This window comes from Triticum urartu, chromosome 6, assembly GCF_003073215.2.
Source record: "Triticum urartu cultivar G1812 chromosome 6, Tu2.1, whole genome shotgun sequence".
NCBI lineage: Eukaryota > Viridiplantae > Streptophyta > Magnoliopsida > Poales > Poaceae > Triticum > Triticum urartu.
The window spans coordinates 344982109-345008474 of record NC_053027.1 but is presented as its reverse complement, the minus strand read 5'-3'; the positions used below and the strand labels follow the sequence as shown (position 1 = coordinate 345008474).

The following is a 26366-nucleotide window of genomic DNA, read 5'->3' as shown; positions in this document are numbered from 1 at the left end:
ACGAGAGGGGAGAGTATGATCTACATACCTAGTAGATTGACAATGGAAGCATTTGGTTGATGTAGTCGTACGTCTTCACGATCCGACCGATCAAGCACCGAAACTACGGCACCTCCGAGTTCTAGCACACGTTCAGCTCGATGACGATCCCCAGACTCCGATCCAGCAAAGTGTCTGGGAAGAGTTCCGTTAGCACGACGGCGTGGTGACGATCTTGATGCACTACAGCAGCAGGGCTTCGCCTAAACTTCGCTACAATATTATCGAGGACTATGGTGGCTGGGGGCGCCGCACACGGCTAAGGAATAGATCACGTGGATCAACTTGTGTGTCTCTGGGGTGCCCCTGCCTCCGTATATAAAGGACTAAGGGGGGGAGGCTGGCCGGCCAAGGAGGGTGCGCCAGGAGAGTCCTACTCCTTCTGGGAGTAGGATTCCCCCTCCCAATCCTAGTTGGAATAGGATTCGCGGAGGGGGAAAAGAGAGAGGGGGGGCGGCCACCTCTCCTTGTCCTAATAGGACTAGGGGAGGGGGGAGGCGCGCGGCCCATCTTGGGCTACCCCTTCTCTTTTCCACTAAAGCCCACTAAGGCCCATATAGCTCCCGGGGGGTTCCGGTAACCTCCCGGTACTCCGGTAAAATCCCGATTTCACCCGGAACACTTCTGATATCCAAACATAGGCTTCCAATATATCAATCTTTATGTCTCGACCATTTCGAGACTCCTCGTCGTGTCCGTGATCACATCCGGGACTCCGAACAACCTTCGGTACATCAAAATGCATAAACTCATAATATAACTGTCATCGTAACCTTAAGCGTGCGGACCCTACGGGTTCGAGAACAATGTAGACATGACCGAGACACGTCTCCGGTCAATAACCAATAGCGGGACCTGGATGCCCATATTGGCTCCTACATATTCTACGAAGATCTTTATCGGTCAGACCGCATAACAACATACGTCGTTCCCTTTGTCATCGGTATGTTACTTGCCCGAGATTCGATCGTCGGTATTCCAAATACCTAGTTCAATCTCGTTACCGGCAAGTCTCTTTACTCGTTCTGTAATACATCATCCCGCAACTAACTTATTAGTTGCAATGCTTGCAAGGCTTAAGTGATGTGTATTACCGAGAGGGCCCAGAGATACCTCTCCAACAATCGGAGTGACAAATCCTAATCTCGAAATACGCCAACCCAACATGTACCTTTGGAGACACCTATAGTACTCCTTTATAATCACCCAGTTACGTTGTGACGTTTGGTAGCACCCAAAGTGTTCCTCCGGCAAACGGGAGTTGCATAATCTCATAGTTATAGGAACATGTATAAGTCATGAAGAAAGCAATAGCAACATACTAAACGATCGGGTGCTAAGCTAATGGAATGGGTCATGTCAATCAGATCATTCACTTAATGATGTGATCCCGTTAATCAAATAACAACTCATTGTTCATGGTTAGGAAACATAACCATCTTTGATTAACGAGCTAGTCAAGTAGAGGCATACTAGTGACACTTTGTTTGTCTATGTATTCACACATGTATTACGTTTCCACTTAATACAATTCTAGCATGAATAATAAACATTTATCATGATAGAAGGAAATAAATAATAACTTTATTATTGCCTCTAGGGCGTATTTCCTTCAGTCTCCCACTTGCACTAGAGTCAATAATCTAGATTACACAGTAATGATTCTCACACCCATGGAACCTTGGTGCTGATCATGTTTTGCTCGTGGAAGAGGCTTAGTCAACGGGTCTGCAATATTCAGATCCGTATGTATCTTGCAAATCTCTATGTCTCCCACCTAGACTAGATCCCGGATGGAATTGAAGCGTCTCTTGATCTATCATTGGACCCGATGCACTAGGTATGACACCTAGATTGGATATGAACTCCTTCATCCAGACTCCTTCATTTGCTGCTTCCGAAGCAGCTATGTACTCCGCTTCACATGTAGATCCCGCTACAACGCTTTGTTTAGAACTGCACCAACTTACAGCTCCACCGTTTAATGTAAACATGTATCCGGTTTGCGATTTAGAATCGTCCGGATCAGTGTCAAATCTTGCATCAACGTAACCTTTTACGATGTGCTCTTTGTCACCTCCATATACGAGAAACATATCCGTAGTCCTTTTTAGGTATTTCAGGATGTTCTTGACCGCTGTCCAGTGATCCACTCCTGGATTACTTTGGTACCTCCCTGCTAGACTTATAGCAAGGCACACATCAGGTCTGGTACACAGCATTGCATACATGATAGATCCTATGGATGATGCATAGGGAACATCTTTCATATTCTCTCTATCTTCTGCAGTGGTCGGGCATTGAGTCTTACTCAACTTCACACCTTGTAACACAGGCAAGAACCTTTTCTTTGCTTGATCCATTTTGAACTTCTTCAAAATTTTGTCAAGGTATGTGGTTTGTGAAAGTCCAATTAAGCATCTTGATCTATCTCTATAGATCTTAATGCCTAATATGTAAGCAGCTTCACCGAGGTCTTTCATTGAAAAACTTTTATTCAAATATCCCTTTATGCTATCCAGAAATTCTACATCATTTCCAATTAGTAATATGTCATCCACATATAATATCAGAAATGCTACAGAGCTCCCACTCACTTTCTTGTAAATACAGGCTTCTCCAAAAGTCTGCATAAAACCAAATGCTTTGATCACACTATCAAAACGTTTATTCCAACTCCGAGAGGCTTGCACTAGTCCATAAATGGATCGCTGGAGCTTGCACACTTTGTTAGCTCCCTTTGGATCGACAAAACCTTCTGGTTGCATAATATACAACTCTTCTTCCAGAAATCCATTCAGGAATGCAGTTTTGACATCCATCTGCCAAATTTCATAATCATAAAATGCGTCAATTGCTAACATGATTCGGACAGACTTAAGCATCGCTACGGGTGAGAAGGTCTCATCGTAGTCAATCCCTTGAACTTGCCGAAAACCTTTTGCGACAAGTCGAGCTTTGTAGACAGTAATATTACCGTCAGCGTCAGTCTTCTTCTTGAAGATCCATTTATTCTCAATTGCTTGCCGATCATCGGGCAAGTCAACCAAAGTCCATACTTTGTTCTCATACATGGATCCCATCTCAGATTTCATGGCTTCAAGCCACTTTGCGGAATCTGGGCTCACCATTGCTTCTTCATAGTTCGTAGGTTCATCATGATCTAGCATCATGACTTCCAGAACGGGATTACCGTACCACTCTGGCGCGGATCTTACTCTGGTTGATCTACGAGGTTCAGTAGTATCTTGTTCTGAAGTTTCATGATCATTATCATTAACTTCCTCACTAACTGGTGTAGGTGTCACAGTAACAGTTTTCTGTGATGTACTACTTTCCAATAAGGGAGCAGGTACAGTTACCTCGTCAAGTTCTACTTTCCTCCCACTCACTTCTTTCGAGAGAAACTCCTTCTCTAGAAAGTTTCCGAATTTAGCAACAAAAGTCTTGCCTTCGGATCTGTGATAGAAGGTGTATCCAATAGTCTCCTTTGGATATCCTATGAAGACACATTTCTCCGATTTGGTTTCGAGCTTATCAGGTTGAAGCTTTTTCAGATAAGCATCGCAGCCCCAAACTTTCAGAACCGACAACTTTGGTTTCTTGCCAAACCACAGTTCATAAGGCGTCGTCTCAACGGATTTTGATGGTGCCCTATTTAACGTGAGTGCGGCCGTCTCTAGAGCGTATCCCCAAAACGATAGCGGTAAATCAGTAAGAGACATCATAGATCGCACCATATCCAGTAAAGTACGATTACGACGTTCGGACACACCATTACGCTGTGGTGTTCCGGGTGGCGTGAGTTGCGAAGCTATTCCACAATTTTTCAAATGTACACCAAACTCGTAACTCAAATATTCTCCTCCACGATCAGATCGTAGAAACTTTATTTTCTTGTTACGATGATTTTCAACTTCACTCTGAAATTCCTTGAACTTTTCAAACGTTTCAGACTTATGTTTCATTAAGTAGATATACCCATATCTGCTTAAATCATCTGTGAAGGTGAGAAAATAACGATATCCGCTACGAGCCTCAATATTCATCGGACCACATACATCTGTATGTATGATTTCCAACAAATCTGTTGCTCTCTCCATAGTACCGGAGAACGGCGTTTTGGTCATCTTGCCCATGAGGCACGGTTCGCAAGTACCAAGTGATTCATAATCAAGTGGTTCCAAAAGTCCATCAGTATGGAGTTTCGTCATGCGCTTTACACCGATATGACCTAAACGGCAGTGCCACAAATAAGTTGCACTATCATTATCAACTCTACATATTTTGGCTTCAACATTATGAATATGTGTATTACTACTATCGAGATTTAACAAGAATAGACCATTCTTCAAGGGTGCATGACCATAAAAGATATTACTCATATAAATAGAACAACCATTATTCTCTGATTTAAATGAATAACCGTCTCGCATCAAACAAGATCCAGATATAATGTTCATGCTCAACACTGGCACCAAATAACAATTATTCAGGTCTAATATTAACCCCGAAGGTAGATGTAGAGGTAGCGTGCCGACTGCGATCACATCGACTTTGGAACCGTTTCCCACGCGCATCGTCACCTCGTCCTTAGCCAATCTTCGCTTAATCCGTAGTCCCTGTTTCGAGTTGCAAATATTAGCAACAGAACCAGTATCAAATACCCAGGTGCTACTGCGAGCATTAGTAAGGTACACATCAATAACATGTATATCACATATACCTTTGTTCACCTTGCCATCCTTCTTATCCGCCAAATACTTGGGGCAGTTCCGCTTCCAGTGACCAGTCTGCTTGCAATAGAAGCACTCAGTTTCAGGCTTAGGTCTAGGTTTGGGTTTCTTCTCTTGAGTAGCAACTTGCTTGCCGTTCTTTTTGAAGTTCCCCTTCTTCTTCCCTTTGCCCTTTTTCTTGAAACTAGTGGTCTTGTTGACCATCAACACTTGATGCTCCTTCTTGATTTCTACCTCCGCAGCTTTCAGCATCGCGAAGAGCTCGGGAATAGTCTTATTCAACCCTTGCATATTATAGTTCATCACGAAGCTCTTGTAGCTTGGTGACAGTGATTAGAGAATTCTGTCAATGACGCAGTCATCCGAAAGATTAACTCCCAACTGAATCAAGTGATTATTATACCCAGACATTTTGAGTATATGCTCACCGACAGAACTGGTCTCCTCCATCTTGCAGCTATAGAACTTATTGGAGACTTCGTATCTCTCAATCCGGGCATTTTCTTGAAATATTAACTTCAACTCCTGGAACATCTCATATGCTCCATGACGTTCAAAACGTCGTTGAAGTCCCGATTCTAAGCCGTAAAGCATGGCACACCGAACTATCGAGTAGTCATCAGCTTTGCTCTACCAGACGTTCATAACATCTAGTGTTGCTCCTGCGGCAGGCCTGGCACCCAGCGGTGCTTCCAGGATGTAATTCTTCTGTGCAGCAATGAGGATAATCCTCAAGTTACGGACCCAGTCCGTGTAATTGCTACCATCATCTTTCAACTTTGCTTTCTCAAGGAACGCATTAAAATTCAACGGAACAACAGCATGAGCCATCTATCTACAATCAACATAAACAAGCAAGATACTATCAGGGACTAAGTTCATGATAAATATAAGTTCAATTAATCATATTACTTAAGAACTCCCACTTAGATAGACATCCCTCTAATCCTCTAAGTGATCACGTGATCCAAATCAACTAAACCATGTCCGATCATCACGTGAGATGGAGTAGTTTCATTGGTGAACATCTTTATGTTGATCATATCTACTATATGATTCACGCTCGACCTTTCGGTCTCCGTGTTCCGAGGCCATATCTGTATATGCTTGGCTCGACAAGTATAACCTAAGTATTCTGCGTGTGCAACTATTTTGCACCCATTGTATTTGAACGTAGAACCTATCACACCCGATCATCACGTGGTGTCTCAGCACGAAGAACTTTCGCAATGGTGCATACTCAGGGAGAACACTACTTGATAATTTAGTGAGAGATCATCTTATAATGCTACCGTCAATCAAAGCAAGATAAGATGCATAAAAGATAAACATCACATGCAATCAATATAAGTGATAAGATATGGCCATCATCTTCTTGTGCTTGTGATATCCATCTCCGAAGCACCGTCGTGATCACCATCGTCATCGGCGTGACACCTTGATCTCCATCGTAGCATCGTTGTCGTCTCGCCAAGCTTATGCTTCCACGACTATCGCTACCGTTTAGTGATAAAGTAAAGCATTACATCGCGATTGCACTGCATACAATAAAGCGACAACCATAAGGCTCCTGCCGGTTGCCGATAACTCGGTTACAAAACATGATCATCTCATACAATAAAATTCAGCATCATGCCTTGACCATATCACATCACAACATGCCCTGCAAAAACAAGTTAGACGTCCTCTACTTTGTTGTTGCAAGTTTTACGTGGCTGCTACGGGCTTAAGTAAGAACCAATCTCACCTACGCATCAAAACCACAATGATAGTTTGTCAATTTGACTCCGTTTTAACCTTCGCAAGGACCGGGCGTAGCCATACTCGGTTCAACTAAAGTTGGAGAAACTGTCACCCACAAGCCACCTCTGTGCAAAGCACGTCGGGAGAACCGGTCTCACGTAAGCGTACGCGTAATGTCGGTCTGGGCCGCTTCATCCAACAATACCGCCGAATCAAAGTATGACATGCTGGTAGGCAGTATGACTTATATCGCCCACAACTCACTTGTGTTCTACTCGTGCATATAACATCAACATATAAAACCTAGGCTCGGATGCCACTGATGGGTTTCGTAGTAATTTCAAAAAAATTCCTACGCACACGCAAGATCATGTGATGCATAGCAACGAGAGGGGAGAGTATGATCTACATACCTAGTAGATCAACAACGGAAGCGTTTGGTTGATGTAGTCGTACGTCTTCACGATCCGACCGATCAAGCACCGAAACTACGGCACCTCCGAGTTCTAGCACACGTTCAGCTCGATGACGATCCCAGACTCCGATCCAGCAAAGTGTCGGGGAAGAGTTCCGTCAGCACGACGGCGTGGTGACGATCTTGATGCACTACAGCAGCAGGGCTTCGCCTAAACTCCGCTACAATATTATCGAGGACTATGGTGGCTGGGGGCGCCGCACACGGCTAAGGAATAGATCACGTGGATCAACTTGTGTGTCTCTGGGGTGCCCCTGCCTCCGTATATAAAGGACTAAGGGGGGAGGCAGGCCGGCCAAGGAGGGTGCGCCAGGAGAGTCCTACTCCCTCTGGGAGTAGGATTCCCCCCCCCCAATCCTAGTTGGAATAGGATTCGCGGAGGGGGAAAAGAGGGAGGGGGGGCGGCCACCTCTCCTTGTCCTAATAGGACTAGGGGAGGGGGGAGGCGCGCGGCCCATCTTGGGCTGCCCCTTCTCTTTTCCACTAAAGCCCACTAAGGCCCATATAGCTCCCGGGGGGTTCCGGTAACCTCCCGGTACTCCGGTAAAATCCCGATTTCACCCGGAACACTTCCGATATCCAAACATAGGCTTCCAATATATCAATCTTTATGTCTCGACCATTTCGAGACTCCTCGTCATGTTCGTGATCACATCCGGGACACCGAACAACCTTCGGTACATCAAAATGCATAAACTCATAATATAAATGTCATCGTAACCTTAAGCGTGCGGACCCTACGAGTTCGAGAACAATGTAGACATGACCGAGACACATCTCCGGTCAATAACCAATAGCGGGACCTAGATGCCCATATTGGCTCCTACATATTCTACGAAGATCTTTATCGGTCAGACCGCATAACAACATACGTCGTTCCCTTTGTCATCGGTATGTTACTTGCCTGAGATTCGATCATCGGTATTCCAAATACCTAGTTCAATCTCGTTACCGGCAAGGCTCTTTACTCGTTCTGTAATACATCATCCTGCAACTAACTTATTAGTTGCAATGCTTGCAAGGCTTAAGTGATGTGTATTACCGAGAGGCCCAGAGATACCTCTCCGACAATCGGAGTGACAAATCCTAATCTCGAAATACGCCAACCCAACATGTACCTTTGGAGACACCTGTAGTACTCCTTTATAATCACCCAGTTATGTTGTGACGTTTGGTAGCACCCAAAGTGTTCCTCCGGCAAACGGGAGTTGCATAATCTCATAGTTACAGGAACATGCATAAGTCATGAAGAAAGCAATAGCAACATACTAAACGATCGGGTGCTAAGCTAATGGAATGGGTCATGTCAGTCAGATCATTCACTTAATGATGTGATCCCGTTAATCAAATAACAACTCATTGTTCATGGTTAGGAAACATAACCATCTTTGATTAACGAGCTAGTCAAGTAGAGGCATACTAGTGACACTTTGTTTGTCTATGTATTCACACATGTGACACTTTGTTTGTCTATGTATTCACACATGTATTATGTTTCCGGTTAATACCATTCTAGCATGAATAATAAATATTTATCATGATATAAGGAAATAAATAATAACTTTATTATTGCCTCTAGGGCATATTTCCTTCACAAACACCACCAACGACCCTGCTACTTCACCTACTCCGCATGGGAACGAGTAGATGCTCTATGTCTTCAAACCTTTTTGGTCCTTAATGACAAAAGGGGGAGAAGCATATGAGGTTGATAGTCTTCAAGCGGGTCCATATGGGTGGGTGCTTTATATTTTGCTTCGTGCTTACAACTCTCGTTTTGCTACATTTGGTTCTTTGAGTTGTAACACTTAAACACGATGGTCGTCTGCTACTTATCTGCCACCTTGTTTTGCGATGATAAATTCCGCATGTGCGACGATAAATTCCGCACTTAGATCATTCTGCAGACATCCATTTTCCATTATGCATGTCATTATCTTCATATACTTTCACATGCATAGTGGATTGTCATCATAAGTTGAAGTGGATCTCCATAAGTACATCCTGCCATGTGCATTTGCATTCCAAAAGCAAATTACTTATATGCACATCTTCAGGGGGAGCCCTTGCAACTTATGAAGACAATTCCTTATCCTTTACAATTTCACAGATTATATTCCCCGTTGAAAACTTCAACTAGTTTGTCATCAGTCACCAAAAAGGGGGAGATTGTAAGTGCATCTAGTGCCACCCCTAGTTGGTTTTGGAGTATTGACGACAAACCTAGTTGAGGGACTAATGTGTTTGTGAGAATTGCAGGATAACACAGGTAGAAGTCCCTCATTGGTTCGGTTTTCCTACCAGAGATGACCCCTAAAAATGTATGAAGACATTGAAGTCAAAGGTGGTATATGAAGATATTCACATTAAAGACTATGACAAGAGAAGACACCACATGAAGCCTATGGAGCTCGAAGACTTAGATCTTTCGTAGTTCTTTTTCTTTTGTGTTGAGTCATAGGAACCACCGTACTGTTAAGTGGGGTCCAAGAGAACCAGTCAGAATGACTGAAGTGATGCCTAACCAAAACCTATGTCTTCGAGTGAAGACTATGAGAGCGAATCTTGTCCAGAGTCGGACAAGTCAGCTTTGCTTGCAGCCCAAGTAAAGTTGCCGTGTGAGTTTGAAATCTGACCGTTGGAACACGTGTCAGTTCCTTAGTGACCCAGGGTCATTTCGGACAAATCAGGTCGGGTTGCCAAGTGGCTATAAATAGCCCACCCCCTACAACCATAAACGGTTGGCTGCTTGGATTGAGAGTACGGCTTTTGTCGTTTGAGAGCAACCCACCTCGAAGCCTTTGAGAGAGAATTCCTTGCGAGGATAAAGCCCTAACCACCCAGAGCCAAAGAGAATTAGGCATCACTTAAGTCTTCTTGTCTGTGTGATCTGAAGACTTATTACACTTGAGGACTGTGCATCCTCTAGCCGGTTAGGCATCGCGTTCTGAGCATCCAAGAGACATTGTGGATTGCCGGTGAACGAAGTCGGTGAAGGTTTGGGAGTCTACCTTGAAGACTTACCATAGTGATTGGGCGAGGTCTGTGTGACCTTAGCTCAAGGGGAAAACGGTGACGACTGGGTGTCCTGAGCTGCGTGTTCAAGACTGGGTGTCCGGGACTGTGTGTCCTAAGGTTTAAATACCTAGCCGCCTGAACCAGACGTACAGTTGTCACAGCAACTGGAACTGGTCCAACAAATCATTGTCTTCAACGAGTCACTGGTTTCATCTTCCCTTCCCTTTACTTACTGTTACTCCTTGTGAAGTCATTGTATGTTTGCACTATCTTTTGTCTTCACTGAGTAACTGCGTTTTCTGTCTGGCTTCTCAATATCTTCCTACCTGATCCTTACTACATTGCTGCTATTAGTCATTGTGCTTTCACTCTATTGAATACTTGACTATGGCCTGCCTAGTGTAGTCTACCTTCCGCTGTAGGGTATTAGGTTTATTTCTATCGTTTGTCTTCATAACTCCCACGTTTTGAAGACTTTCATAAAAATCGCCTATTCACCCCCCCTCTAGTCGATATAACGCACTTTCACCGCTCAACATGGCTCTTCAGGTATGGCCAGGATTCGATCCCATGGATTTCTCTTAGGAATTGAGATGAATTCTATCTTCTCCATATCTGATTTGCGCCTAATCTTGGTTCTTGGATCAGGTGTGGATGGTTGGGGAGGACGGCGAGGACCTCAAGAACCACAGGGAGCTCCTACCTCTCTCCAAGCTCCAAGGTGCGAATGATGATCCTCAGTTTCTTGGATTGTTGGTGTGTCCCCTATTTTTTGGGGGGAAAATGCCTCTTTTGGCTGAATGTATACGAGCTTTTATTTGTTGGATGTCGTGGCCTTAGTCAACACTTTTAGATGACGTCGCCCTCATGTAATTGCTTGAACAGAGGGTGACTTGCCATCGTTCTTGATTATCCTCTATCGATTCGAACTATACAATTTATGTTCCTCACCAAAAGAAGTATCTGCTGAGAGTGGCCACCTGACTAATAAGGCGAGTAGAACAAGGGAATGTTTTCAGTTCTCTTTTAGCTTTGAAAATTATCATTTTGAAAAAAAAATTCAAAAACGGCCAGGTAGCTGAATCCACTTTTCCGTAAACATGGTGTCTAGAAGCTGGGCTCGGTTCCGTAAACATGGTATACTCTGCTAAGCAGCTTCCAACACTTGCCCTGTTTTCTTTCAGAGATTGGTGTGTTATATTGGCGTTTGGACCCAAAGAGGCCTGAAAGTGAAGAAGAGCTAGCGAAGATCCGCAAAGACAGAGGATATAACTACATGGTTTGCGACTCCCACCAACTCTCAGTTCCTCTTTGCTTCTCTTTAACCATGCACACCTTGTGTATGTAATCTGATAGTATTGCACATGCATCACTTGCTGAAGGATCATCTCGATATATGCCTGGAAAGTTAGCAAACTTTGAGGAGAAGCTCAAGAACTTCTTCACAGAGCACATGCATGCTGACGAAGAGACCCGCTACAGCTTGGAAGGCGGCGGGTACTTTGATGTGCGTGACAAGGATGACAAGTGGCTTCGGATTTGGATAAAAGAAGGGGATATCATCGTGCTCCCGGCTGGAATTTATCATCGGTTCACCCTCGACGCCGCCAACCATGTGAAGGTACTGACTGGGATCTTTTATGTGTTTTACTGCTAAAGTGTTGTTGCGGTGATTATTTTTTGCATCACATTTTGCATAGAAATATGAATCTGTTTTGTCAACCAAGCTCATTGAAAGCATGAGTTAGGCACTAGATTAGAGGACATCTGTAGAACCATCAAAAAGAAGCGCAAGTCACAAAACGGATCAACATGATGGTTGACAACTAATTCTTCATGTAATGCTACTTGGTGAGGACCACTAAGGAAAAACAATACAATGCTGAACTAGCAGCATCACATTCACGGATCAGATGTACGACACAAGTTGGCCAATCTGGGTAGTGTACTCAAGTTTAGCAGAAAGTGTGCTCTCATAGGATGCAGAAACAAGGTTCATTTTCAGCCGGTAATTAGAGAACTGTGCTGTTAAACAACATCTATAAGCAATTAAAATGAGACGGTGTATATATGTAGAAGTTCTATCTTGCATCAGATATAAACTAGGTCCTTATCAAACTTAACACATTCTGATGCCTCTTGTCGTGCACAGCTCATGAAGCTCTTCCTAGGAGAACCAGTGTGGACAGTGCACAACCGGCCTCAGGAGGACCATCCGGTGTGGCAAGAGTATGTGAAGAGTCTAACGGACGACAATGCTGGTCTTGCTCTGGCAGCACACTAAAGTTTGTTTGTGATTCCTCAGCTATGTATTATAAACACCCATGCATGGACATATACATACACTTGGATGAAACTGTGTTGTAATCTTGAATATGCAGGTGGCCTCGTTGGCGCACCATGGACGTCTCCGCTGCTGGCAAACGACAAAAAAAAGGATTGGCCGATCCAGTCGAGCAAGCTGTGGAAGAACAACTCGACTTATGTATTCTTTTTTATCTAATATGGCTGATTGTACTACCGTCGCTGTTTTCGGTTTTTTGCTCACATGCACTGTATTTGTTGGATGTAATGCATGAGAACTAGCCTGGGAATAGATGCAGTATGTTGCTAGAGTTTGTGCAACTTTTAGTCAAATAGAAAATTTTGATGAAATGCACGCAGTTGTTGTTCGGCAGTGAAATTCATAGTCTTTGCAGTACCCAGTTAACGTTTTCGAAGTTTAATACTGCAAAAAGAATGAAAGTGAATATACTATACTTTGAAAAAGAAAATGGAATGACGGAATCATATGGTGCTGTTCATATATAACCAAGAAAGGAGTTCAAAGAATCTTAACTTGTTGCATTTCATAAAAAACAGTGGAAAAGCATGAACTAGCTAGGTGTGCTAGTTCAAATATGTACCATATCATCACCTTGAAATAGTATGTCATTCGCAAAAACTTTTGGGGAGAATATGAAAAAGTGTGATATTACATTGCATTAAAAAATAAAGTTTTAAAAATACTCATGAGGATGTTGATATTTTAAAAATCCAGAAGTTAAAAAAAATTGATCACGAAGTTCAAATAAAAAAGAGGAACATTTCAAAAGAATTTCTAAAAAATGGTTTTCCCATTCTAAAAAAACTAGAAGTTCAAATTAAAATATCGGTGCGGTCCAATGTTTATAAAAAAGGATTTTCCCCATTACTAACCAATAAATTTAAGAAATTCAAATTTAAAAAATAGTAAAGTTAGATGTCTATTGAAAATTTAGGTTTTTCTCATTCGTAAAAGAATAAAACCAAGATGTTCAAATTTAAAAAATGGCGATGTCTGATGTCTGTAAAAAAACGAATTTGAGCAAAGAATGATTTCCCGCATTCAAAAAAAAGGAGATCAAAGTAAAAATAACGGTGTAGTCGAAAGTTTAAAAAAAATCCAAAATTTAACTTTTCAAAATTAATAAAAGCCTAGAAGTTCAATTTAGAATAACAAATCATTTGATTTTCATCGTTTAAAAAAACCCCGAGAAGTTTGGTTCAAGAAACCTAAGAAGTTTAAATTTTAAAACACAGTTTTTCCTTGCTACTAAACCAATAAAAATCGAGAAGTTCAAATAAAATAACGAAGAAGTATACGGAAAAATCAAATTATTTCCGTTTCTAGGAAAAATAAAAGTAGGAAATTTTAATTTTAAAAATTCCGTTTGATGCTTATTTGAAAACATATTTTTCCAAATAAAAAAAGATGAAGTTCAAACTGAAATAACAAAGAATTTCAAAACTTATTGAAACCTAGGATTTACCTGTTCAAAAAATAAAAAACACAACTCCATTTTTTGCATTTTTTAAAACAACTCATAAAGAAAAAAATGGTGAAGTTCAAATAATATATAAATGATTTTCCTTATTTAAAAAAACTAGAAGTTCAAATTAAAATAACGGAGTGGTCCGATGTTTATAAAAAATAGAATTTTCCTGTTACTAACAAAGATCTAAGAAGTTCAAATTTTAAAAATGGTGAAGTTCGATGCCAATAAAAAAACCATATTTTTCTCGTTATTAAATGAATAAAACTCAGAAGTTCAAATTTTAGAACATCTTCATGGTTAGATGTGTGTGAAAATCATGTGAGTGTATGTGTGTAGGTGTGTGGCAACACAAAAGTTCGGATGAGGAAAAGGTAATAAAATGAAACCTAAAAATGTTCATTGCAACAAGTTCCAAAAAGAAAAAGGAACACACCATTGAAATATCCACATGGCTAGGACAATGAAAAAAAAACTGATTTTCCCCATTCTATAAAAACTAGAAGTTCAAATTAAAAATAACGACACGGTATCATTGTTTTAACAAAAAATCATTTTCCCGTTACTAACCAATAAACTAAGAAGTTCAAATTTAAAAAATGGTGAAGTTCGATGTCTATAAAAAATTCGGATTTTTCACATTATTAAAAAATAAAACCAAGAAGTTCAAAATTTTAAAACAAAGAGGTTCAACAAACTCGAATTTTCTCGTTACTAAAAAATAAAACTAAGAAGTTTAAATTAAAATAACAAAAAGTTCAAAGTTGATAAAAACCTCAGATTCTCCTTCTAAAGAATAACTAATAAATTCAAACTAAAATAAGGGAATAACAAAAAAAGTTTTTAAAAAATTCCCCATTTTTTTAAATTCGGATTTTCCCTTATACTAAAGATTAAACCAAGAAGTTCAATTTGAAAAAACTGAGTAATTCAATGTACATTAAAAACTTAGTTTTTCTCGTTACTGAAGAATAAAACCAAGAAGTTCAATTTTAAAACATGGAGAAGTTTGTACTACACGATGTGTGTTTAATATGAGAAAAATGAATTAAAAGGCAAGGTCCCAATTTTTAAAGAGAACTCACATTTTCCTTGTTATAGAAAACTCAGATTTTCTTCGTTATTAAAGAATGTAAACAAGTGGTTCTACAATAAAATAACAAGAAGTTCAACTTTTAAAAATAGAGCGCTTCAAGATTCATAAAAAGGGATTAAGATATAAAACCAGGAAGTCCATATTAAAAATATGGAGAAGTTCGAGGATTATAGAAAACTCAGATTTTCCTCGTTATTAATGAATGGAAACAGGAAGTTCAAAAATAAAATAACAAGAAGTTCAAATTTTAAAAAATAGAGCACTTCAAGATTTATAAAAAGGGATTAAGTAAATCATATTAAAAATTCATAAAAAAACTTAGATATTTTCACGTAACCGAGAGAAGTTCATATTGATAACTGCCGAAAGTTCACGTACTACACGGTGTGCATTTTGTATTAAAAAAAGAATAAAAAAGCAAAGTCTAAAAGTTTTGTTGTTATAAGTTCAAGTCCTCCATCGGAGAAAGTTTAAAAAATTATTGTGAGAGAGATTTGTACCAAAGGAATATCATTTGTGTAACACGGACGAATGGATGAGAAAATTACAAACGAAAATACGCCACAGAAGTTCAACGTGAAAACAGCAGGAAGTTCAACTACTACGTTAAATGAATTTGAGATGAAAAACTTTTAAAATCGTCGTGAGTACGAAAAAACGAACAACACGGGAAACTTGCATGCTTATAGTAGCTTTCCATCGGTATATCACCTGCTCAATTCCGGTGAATGAATGGAGAGTTACGAGCAGTGGATGGAGACCTACGAGCAAAAAAATCACGTGAAAAATAGAGTGAAGTTCAGGTACACGCGCCGAGAAGTTCAGGTTCTTCACGCGATGCATTTTCGAAGAATCTGTTTCGCGATAAAGGCAGAACGAATGATCTCGCCATTTTCGCAATTACTTGAAAACGCCTAAGAATCAGCGAAAAGCATCAACATGAAAAAGTTTCGCATTTTCTGTAGCTTTTCAATAGTGTATTATTTGCCCAATTCTGATAAAGTTTGTAGAAATTACGGCGAAAATATGTTTTTTGCCATTTTCGAAACTGACTTAAAACCGTAAAGAATTGGGAGAAACAATACATACCAAAAAGTTTTGCATTTGTTCAAGCTTTCCAACGCCATATCATTTGATGCATTTGGACGCACGGTTAAAAAATTAGATCGAAAATACGAACTCGGTAGGACTTGGATCATTTTCTAAATTACTCTTAAACCATTCAAAATTAGAAAAAAACTTTCAAGATGAAAAAGTAGCGCATTTCATAAGCTTTCCAATGCCGTATCATATGCCTCCATTGGATTAGCCGTTTAGAAATGACATCGAAAAAATGAACTCGGCTGTTCGGTTTACGAAATTGTACGTTTTTTCAAATTACTCTTTAACCATAGGGAATTAGAGAAAACTTTCAACATGTGGAAGGTGCGGTTTTGTAGAAGCTTTCCAACGACATATTATATGCCTCATTCTGATAAACGTTTTAGAAATGCGATCAAAAATAGGATTCACGTTTTTTGTGCGAAGAAAAAACGGTTTTCAAAACTGCTATTAATCCGCTTATATTTTGCCAAAAATTTAAGTTGGGTCATGATATTGGTGTCCATAGCTTTCCAACGGTATATCGCAAGCTCCATTTGGGCAATGTTGGCGGAAGTTCAACCTAGTTCACAGGGAAGTTCAACGTACTACTAGCGGGACAGGTCAGGTTGTGATCAGAATATTATTCTGATCCCGTGATCAGAATAGTGACACTATTCTAATCCCAGGATTAGAATAACTATTTGGATCACAACGCGCCCTATATGGGCCCGATGAGATGTTCCGGAACTAGCCAAACTGCCACGATCTGTTCCTAACCCCGACCCACCCCCCTCCATCCCGTCCCTAACCCCCACTCCCTCGATCGGCGGCTACCTTCCCCGAATTAGGCCACCGCCATCGCCGCCCTCCCGAATCGCGCCACCACCGCGGCCGCCCTCCCAAAGCGCGCCACCACCGCCGCCCTGCCCCACGGCGCAGCTCCCGGCCTCCCAGCGAGCCGCCGCCCTGCCCCGCCCCTCGCACTGCCTCCTTTCCTCCCAGCGCGCTGCCGCCCTGCCCCATGGCACCCAGCTGCTCCGCCCTCCACTGCCTGATCTCCGCCGCCCATCGGACCCGACGAGCAGCGCCACCCTTGGCCACGGATAGGGGCTGCGGCCTTCTCAGGGCACTGTCGTGACCTTCCTAGAGGGGCCACCGCGACCTTCCCCAGCTCCACCCTCCGTTGCGGCTGTCGTCGGCGGCCTTCTATCCACGTTGGAGCTGCCCCCGGCCTGGATCCGGCCCCGCACAACCCCCTCGCCTGGATTTGGCCCCGGCTGCCGTGCCACCCCACGCCTGGGTCCGGCCGCTGCAGTGCACTTGCCCCACTCCTAGGTCCGGCAGCCGCGCCGCCCCCGCTCCTGGGTCCAACCATCAACACCCCCACCCGTAGCACACGAGCACCGGCATCCACCGCCAGTCCCTAAGCACACCACCCAAGGGCCCATGCCCCATCCCCTGACATTATCCTGCCTCGCTGGCGCACCATGGACGTCTTCCTCTTCTGCCTAGAACTTCTTCTCCAACCTATTGCCTTGTCGGTGTTCCATTCATTCCGCTCAACATGGCTCTTCAGGTATGGCCAGGATTCGATCCCCTGGATTTGTCTTAGGAATCGAGATGAATTCTATCTTCTCTATATCTGATTTGCGCCTAATCTTGCTTCTTGGATCAGGTGTGGACGGTTGGGGAGGACGGTGAGGACCTCAAGAACCATAGGGAGCTCCTGCCTCTCTCCAAGCTCCAAGGTGCGAATGATGATCCTTAGTTTCTTGGATTGTTGGTGTGTCCCCTATTTGTATGGGTAAAAAATGCCTCTTTTGGCTGAATATATACGAGCTTTTATTTGTTGGATGTCGTGGCCTTAGTCAACACTTTTGGATGACGACGCCCTCATGTAATTGCTTGAACAGAGGGTGACTTGCCATCGTTCTTGATTATCCTCTATCGATTCGAACTATACAATTTATGTTCCTCACCCAAAGAAGTATCTGCTGAGAGTGGACACCTGACTAATAAGGCGAGTAGAACAAGGGAATGTTTTCAGTTCTCTTTTAGCTCTAAAAATTATCATTTTGAAAAAAAAATTCAAAAACGGCCAGGTATCTGAACCCACTTTTCCGTAAACATGGTGTCTAGAAGCTGGGCTCGGTTCCGTAAACATGGTATACTCTGCTAAGCAGCTTCCAACACTTGCCCTGTTTTCTTTCAGAGATTGGTGTGTTATATTGGCATTTGGACCCAAAGAGGCCTGAAAGCGAAGAAGAGCTAGCGAAGATCCGCAAAGACAGAGGATATAACTACATGGTTTGCGACTCCCACCAACTCTCAGTTCCTGTTTGATTCTCTTTAACCATGCACACCTTGTGTATGTAATCTGATAGTATTGCACATGCATCACTTGCTGAAGGATAATCTCGATATATGCCCTGGAAAGTTAGCAAACTTTGAGGAGAAGCTCAAGAACTTCTTCACAGAGCACATGCATGCCGACGAAGAGATCCGCTACAGCTTGGAAGGCGGCGGGTACTTTGATGTGCACGACAAGGATGACAACTGGGTTCAGATCTGGATAAAAGAAGGGGATATCATCGTGCTGCCGGTTGGAATTTCTCATCGGTTCACCCTCGACGCCGCCAACCATGTGAAGGTACTGACTGGGATCTTTTATGTGTTTTACTGCTAAAGAGTTGTTGCGGTGATTATTTTTTGCATCACATTTTGCATAGAAATATGAATCAGTTTGGTCATCCAAGCTCATTGAAAGCATGAGTTAGGCACTAGATTAGAGGACATCTGTAGAACCATCAAAAAGAAGCGCAAGTCGCAAAACGGATCAACAAGATGGTTGACAACTAGTTCTTCATGTAATGCTACTTGGTGAGGACCACTAAGGAAAAACAATACAACGCTGAACTAGCAGCATCACATTCACGGATCAGATGTACGGCACAAGTTGGCCAATCTGGGTAGTGTATTCAAGTTTAGCAGAAAGTGGGCTCTCGTAGGATGCAGAAACAAGGTTCATTTTCAGCCGGTAATTAGAGAACTGTGCTGTTAAACAACATCTATAAGCAATTAAAATGAGACGGTGTATATATGTAGAAGTTCTATCTTGCATCAGATATAAACTAGGTCCTTATCAAACTTAACACATTCTGATGCCTCTTGTCGTGCACAGCTCATGAAGCTATTCCTAGGAGAACCAGTGTGGATAGCGCACAACCGACCTCAGGAGGACCATCCGGTGTGGCAAGAGTATGTGAAGAGGCTAACGGACGACAATGCTGGTCTTGCTCTGGCAGCACACTGAAGTTTGTTTGTGATTCCTCAGCTATGTATTATAAACACCCATGCATGGACATATACATACACTTGGATAAAACTGTGTTGTAATCTTCAATATGCAGGTGGCCTCGTTGGCGCACCATGGACGTCTCCGCTGCTGGCAAACGGCAAAAAAAGGATTGGCCGATCCAGTCGAGCAAGCTATGGAAGAACAACTCGACTTATGTATGCTTTTTTTTATCTAATATGGCTGATTGTACCGCCGCCACTGTTTTCGGTTTTTTGCTCACATGCACTATATTTGTTGGATGTAATGCCTGAGAACTAGCCTGGGAATAGATGCAGTATGTTGCTGGAGTTTGTGCAACTTTTAGTCAAATAGAAAATTTTGATGAAATGCACGCAGTTGTTGTTCGGCAGTGAAATTCATAGTCTTTGCAGTACCCAGTTAACGTTTTCGAAGTTTAATACTGCAAAAAGAATGAAAGTAAATATAGTATACTTTGAAAAAGAAAATGGAACGACGGAATCATATGGTGCTGTTCATATATAACCAAGAGAGGAGTTCAAAGAATCTTAACTTGTTGCATTTAATAAAAAACAGTGGAAAAGCATGAACTAGCTAGGTGTGCTAGTTCAAATATGTACCATATCATCAACTTGAAACAGTATGTCATTCGCAAAAACATTTGGGGAGAATATGAAAAAGTGTGATATTACATTGCATTAAAAAATAAAGTTTTAAAAATACTTATGAGGATGTTGATATTTTGAAAATCCAGAAGTTCAAAAAAAATTGATCACGAAGTTCAAATAAAAAAGAGGAACATTTCAAAAGAATTTCTAAAAAATGGTTTTCCCATTCTAAAAAAACTAGAAGTTCAAATTAAAATATCGGTGCGGTCCAATGTTTATAAAAAAGGATTTTCCCCATTACTAACCAATAAATTTAAGAAATTCAAATTTAAAAAAATGGTAAAGTTAGATGTCTATTATAAATTTAGATTTTTCTCATTCGTAAAAAGAATAAAACAAAGATGTTCAAATTCAAAAAATGGTGATGTCTGATGTCTGTAAAAACTGAATTTGAGCAAAGAATGATTTCCCGCATTCAAAAAAAGGAGATCAAATTACAAATAACGGTGTAGTCAAAAGTTTAAAAAAAAATCCAAAATTTAACTTTTCAAAATTAATAAAAGCCTAGAAGTTCAATTTAGAATAACAAATCATTTGATTTTCACCGTTTTAAAAAACCCGAGAAGTTCGGTTCAAGAAACCTAAGAAGTTCAAATTTTAAAACACAGTTTTTCCTTACTGCTAAACCAATAAAATCGAGAAATTCAAATAAAATAACGAAGAAGTATACGGAAAAATAAATTATTTCCATTTCTAGGAAAAATAAAAGTTGGAAATTTTAATTTTAAAATTTTTGTTTGATGCTTATTTCAAAAACATATTTTTCCAAATTAAAAATATGATGTTCAAACTGAAATAACAAAGAATTTCAAAATTTATTGAAACCTAGGATTTACCTGTTCAAAAAATAAAAAACACAACTCCATTTTTTGCATTTTTTAAAACAACTCATAAACGAAAAAAATGTTGAAGTTCAAATAATACATAAATGCTTTTCCTTATTTAAAAAAACTAGAAGTTCAAATCAAAATAACATAGTGGTCCAATGTTTATAAAAAATAGAATTTTCCCGTTACTAACAAAGAACTAAGAAGTTCAAATTTTAAAAATGGTGAAGTTCGATGCCAATAAAAAAACAAGTTTTTTCTCGTTATTAAACAAATAAAACTCAGAATTTCAAATTTTAGAACATCTTCATGGTTAGATGTGTGTTAAAATCATGTGAGTGTATGTGTGTAGGTGTGTGGCAACACAAAAGTTCGGATGAGGAAAAGGTAATAAAATGAAACCTAAAAATGTTCATTGCAACAAGTTCCAAAAAGAAAAAGGAGCACACCATTGAAATCCACATGGCTAGGAATATGAAAAAAAACTGATTTTCCCCATTCTATAAAAACTAGAAGTTCAAATTAAAAATAACGACATGGTATCATTGTTTTAATAAAAAATCATTTTTCCGTTACTAACCAATAAAACTAAGAAATTCAAATTTTAAAAATTGTGAAGTTCGATGTCTATAAAAAATTCAGATTTTTCACATTATTAAAAAATAAAAGCAAGAAGTTCAAAATTTTAAAACAAAGAGGTTCAAAAAATTCGATTTTTCTCGTTACTAAAAAATAAAACTAAGAAGTTCAAATTAAAATAACAGAGAAGTTCAAACTTGATAAAAACATCAGATTGTCGTTCTAAAGAATAACTGATAAATTCAAATTAAAATAAGGGAATAACAAAAAACTTTTAAAAAAATTTCCCCATTTTTTTTAAATTCGGATTTTCCCCGATACTAAAGATTAAACCAAGAAGTTCAATTTGAAAAAACTGAGTAATTCAATGTACATTAAAAACTTAGTTTTTCTCATTACTGAAGAATAAAACCAAGAAGTTCAATTTTAAAACATGGAGAATTTTCTACTACATGATGTGTGTTTAATATGAGAAAAATGAATTAAAAGGCAAGGTCCAAATTTTTAAAGAGAACTCACATTTTCCTTGTTATAGAAAATTCAAATTTTCTTCGTTATTAAAGAATGTAAACAAGAAGTTCAAAAATAAAATAATAAGAAGTTCAACTTTTAAAAATAGAGCACTTCAAGATTCATAAAAAGAGATTAAGAAATAAAACCAGGAAGTCCTTATTAAAAATATGAAGAAGTTCGAGGATTATAGAAAACTCAAATTTTCCTCGTTATTAAAGAATGGAAACAGGAAGTTCAAAAATAAAATAACAAGAAGTTCAACTTTTAAAAAATAGAGCGCTTCAAGATTCATAAAAAGGGATTAAGCAAATCATATTATAAATTCATAAAAAAACTCAGATATTTTCACGTAACCGAGAGAAGTTCAGATTGATAACTGCCAAGTTCACGTACTACACGGTGTGCATTTTGTATTAAAAAGGAATAAAAAAGAAAATTCTAAAAGTTTTGTTGTTATAAGTTCAAGTCCTCCGTCGGAGAAAGTTTAAAAAATTATTGTGAGAGAGATTTGTACCAAAGGAATATTATTTGTGTAACACGGACGAATGGATGAGAAAATTACAAACGAAAATACGCCACAGAAGTTCAACGTGAAAACAGAAGGAAGTTCAACTACTACCCTGAATGAATTTGAGATGATTTTTTTTTTAAATCATCGCGAGTACGAAAAAACGATAAACACGGGAAACTTGCATGCTTACAGCAGCTTTCCATCAGTATATCACCTGCTCAATTCCGGTGAATGGATGGAGAGTTACGAGCAGTGGATGGAGACATACGAGCAAAAAATCACGTGAAAAACAGAGTGAAGTTCAGGTACATGCACCGAGAAGTTCATGTTCTTCACATGGTGCATTTTTGAAGAATCTGTTTCGCGATAAAGGCAGAACGAATGATCTCGCCATTTTCGCAATTACTTGAAAACGGCTAAGAATCAGAGAAAAGCATCAACATGAAAAAGTTTCACATTTTCCATAGCTTTTCGACGGTATATTATTTGCCCAATTCCGATAAAGTTTGTAGAAATTACGACAAAAATACGTTTTTCGCCATTTTCGAAACTGACTTAAGACCGTAAAGAATTGGGATAAACAATACATACCAAAAAGTTTCGAATTTGTTCAAGCTTTCTAACGCCATATCATTTGTTGCATTCGGACGCACGGTTAAAAAATTAGCTCGAAAATACGAACTCGGTAGGACTTGGACCATTTTCTAAATTACTCTTAAACCATTCAAAATTAGAAAAAACTTTCAAGATGAAAAAGTAGCGCATTTTTATAAGCTTTCCAATGCCATATCATTTGCCTCCATTGGATTAGCCGTTTAGAAATGATATCGAAAAAACGAACTCGGTTGTTCGATTTACGAAATTTTACGTTTTTTCAAATTACTCTTTAACCATAAGGAATTAGAGAAAACTTTCAACATGTGGAAGGTGCGGTTTTGCAGCAGATTTCCAATGCCATATTATATGCCTCATTCCGATAAACGGTTTAGAAATGCGATTGAAAATACGATTCACGTTTTTTGTGCGATGAAAAACGGTTTTCAAAACTGCTCTTAAACCGCTTATAGTTTGCCAAAAATTTAATTTGGCTCATGATATTGGGGTCCTTATCTTTCCAACAGTATATCGCAAGCCCCATTTGAGCAATGTTGGTGGAAGTTCAACCTAGTTCACACGGAAGTTCAACATAAACACTATTCTGATCACGGGATCAGAATAATATTCTGATCACAACCTGACCTGTCCCGCTAGTAGTATGTTTAACTTCCGTGTGAACTAGGTTGGACAGGGCTATTTTGTTACTAGTGACAGAATATTATTCTGTTACCCTCGGCTCTATAAGGGCGCGACGCGCTACACCGTAGAAACTTCCCAACCCACCCCGAACCTAACCCACCTTCTTCCGTCGTGGGCGAGCGAGCGACCGCGTCAGCCGGAGTGAGGGAGCCAGCGGCGCCATGACTAGCCGCCGACGGAGCCCATCGAACTGAACCTCCCCCGCGGCCAACCACTTCTCCCACCTTCCTTCTTCCACAGTGACTGGATCGGCTGCACAGACCACCAGCCTCACCACCGCGCCGCCGCCCCAGCCATCGGCCCCCCACCATGCCGCCGCCCCCTCCACCTGCCCCCACCTCGGCGCCGCCTCCCTCCCCGCGCGCCGACACCTCCCTCCCCGCATGCCACCGCATCCCTCCCCCTGCGCCGCCGCCTCCCTCCCCGCGCGCAGCGCCGCCCGGCCTCATCCTCCCTGCCCCCGCCTCCTCCCCTTCACCAGCGTGCCTCCACCTCCCGGCCACCGGCGCGGCGCCACCTCCTCGTCCCGGCCGGCCAGGTGATGCGCGCGCATCAATTCGTGCAAGGCCCAGCTGCCAGTCACCCTTTCGCCATCTGGTTCTGCAACAACAATTTGCAGTGACAAGACTGGAACATTAACTTTAAATCAAGTGGAAAGCTATTTCTTTTTAGTATTGTCCTTGTCTTAATACATGGAAATTCCATGGTAGTTTTCATGATTTCTCAAATATGCTTGGGCCTTGACTCCTTTCCACTTTCTTCATTGTCATTATTAAGATGACTGTTGTTGAGGCATACTTTGGTGGTGAGAAGATGGATCCTCCAGATAACACTCAGAAGCTATCTTGCTGCTGTATCAACAATGATTATTGAAGGAATTGCTCAGAATACATCTGGAAGCATATTTGAGACGGAGGTCAGGCTATACTTATAATTTACGTCACATGCACTTTTTCATCCACGAATCTGAACATGTTTTTCTTCCTTTTACATGTTATATGGTTCAACTGTGTGGCTCAATGGTGGTGGAGGTCGTTATGTAGGCTGCTTCCAGTGCTCGTGCCATGGCATTCACCGCCACCACTCCAGACCATTCACCATCGCCTCACGAGTCCGTTCAACAACGGAGAGGGCGTTCATGCTGCGGGTGGACGTGGTGTTGCGCTGGGGTCCTCGATAGTTAGGGCTCCTTCATAGAGGAGCACAGGCGGCGGCTGGCAAAAATGCACGACACATCGCTTCACCGGCCTTCCTCCTCTCGCTGGGAGGCTGTCAGCGTGTTGTTGACTCCTTCTGTGTGCGTTGGCAGAGAGCTCACTCTTCCCAGCTGCTAAATTTCTTGCATCTGAGTGCATCACAAAAAGTGGCAAAAAGAACATGGATAAAGAAGGAGGTGCGTGACATGGTTCTTTTGTTTGTGGTTATTATCTGTAGAAAGTTCGATCTACCAAGTTATATTAGTTCATAGTATAAAAACTAAAAAATAGTCTGAATTTTCTCTAAGAAGTTCGATCGACACATTTTATAGTAGGTCATTCTGGAATAACAGTAGTCCATTCTCCTAGAGCTATATTTTATCATCTTTTGTTCTGAACCTTCCTCAAAGTTAGGTTCAAGTTTTGCTAATATATTTTTGTGTCAGTTCAATATAAAAAGTGAAATCAGTAATAATTCAGTTATATATGTGTACAGCGCAGTAGCAGTTCGGTATAATAAATTACATCAGTTTGTTAAACAAAGATAGAAACACATTTTCTGGTTTAGCGCCTATACTAAAAACAGTTCCTTAATTACCACTTGATGCTCAGCCTTTCCAATTGCAGTTCTCACATCAGGTGACGTGCCAAAAAGAGTCCAAGCCTCACAACTCAACGCGGGGGTCAGACCAGATGACCAACATCTCTTCTGCTCAGTATGACAAGGATGTCAATGATAATGAAAACCTCCCTCACAGCAGAGCAGCGTAATGCATCCTTGCCATCTACATTTCAGAGCCCCATCAGTTCAGTGTGATCTCTCCGGTAAGTTCTTGTATTGCTATATCGAGTGTTTAGAAAGTGTAGAATGGATGATGTAATTAAGGATACCGGCATCACTCCACCACCACCTCCTACGTCCCAAAAATAAGTGTCCCAACATTCTACTAGCTCTAGTACAAATTTGTACTAAGCTCAAGACACTTATTGTGTGACGGAGGGAGTATTTAACAGTAGGTCCATGAATTATTATGTGAGAAGTACAAAAAATTCTACTGGTGAGAGTTCATTTAAGTCACGACGTTTGAATTGGGGTCAACCCTTGCCACCATGCTCCTACACGGCCGGACACCATGCCTCCTTCCCCCCAGTGAGCAACCCCCTCCTTTCCACACCCCGTGGCAAGAGTTAGTTTGGTCAGAAATTATTTGCACTGAACCTGTCCATTGTTGTACCTGTGAGAGTTGAAATTTTGTTTTATAAGTTTACCATTAGAGCAATTTTGATGAACCGTGGGAGCTCAACTAGCTGACAAAAAATATTTTTCTTAGTACCTATTTGATACCAGGTGGCATTGTTCTTGTAAGAGGTTCAAAGATTGTAGTGATCTAGTGGAGCAAGTCTAGCTTCTTTTTCAGTTCAGTTCAATTTCTCAATTTCATTCAATTCAAGCCTTATTATAGTGTAAAGTTTAGT

The 26366-nt window shown here is 40.8% G+C and overlaps 1 long non-coding RNA gene and 1 pseudogene across 1 annotated transcript; both read left to right on the top strand.

The window, feature by feature from the left end:
- The first annotated feature begins 10545 nt into the window (after positions 1 to 10545).
- On the top strand, positions 10546 to 12306 carry LOC125517470 (annotated as a pseudogene).
- Positions 12307 to 19243: 6937 nt separating this feature from the next.
- Positions 19244 to 19533, top strand: LOC125517471. Its single transcript, XR_007287618.1, has 2 exons — positions 19244 to 19274; positions 19395 to 19533. It is a non-coding gene; the product is annotated as an uncharacterized LOC125517471 (long non-coding RNA).
- Positions 19534 to 26366: the final 6833 nt, after the last annotated feature.